The following is a 245-nucleotide window of genomic DNA, read 5'->3' on the forward strand; positions in this document are numbered from 1 at the left end:
TATTGAAATCATATACATTGATTTATTCTATTGCTTACATAGAATTCTGAGTGCTTGAATTACTCGTTAAATATTCAGATGTCAAGATTTGAACCCTCAGATTACTCTGTCCTAAATCTCTCTGGAGATTTACCTATACAATGGGTAAAGAATACTCTTGTTGCCCTGAGATCCAGAGGACTCGGACAATGCATCAATGAGTACAATGATATCATTGACAGTGAAAGGCATAGAGCTATAACGAT

Source organism: Brassica oleracea, chromosome C8 (assembly GCF_000695525.1).
Source record: "Brassica oleracea var. oleracea cultivar TO1000 chromosome C8, BOL, whole genome shotgun sequence".
Taxonomy (NCBI): Eukaryota; Viridiplantae; Streptophyta; class Magnoliopsida; order Brassicales; family Brassicaceae; genus Brassica; species Brassica oleracea.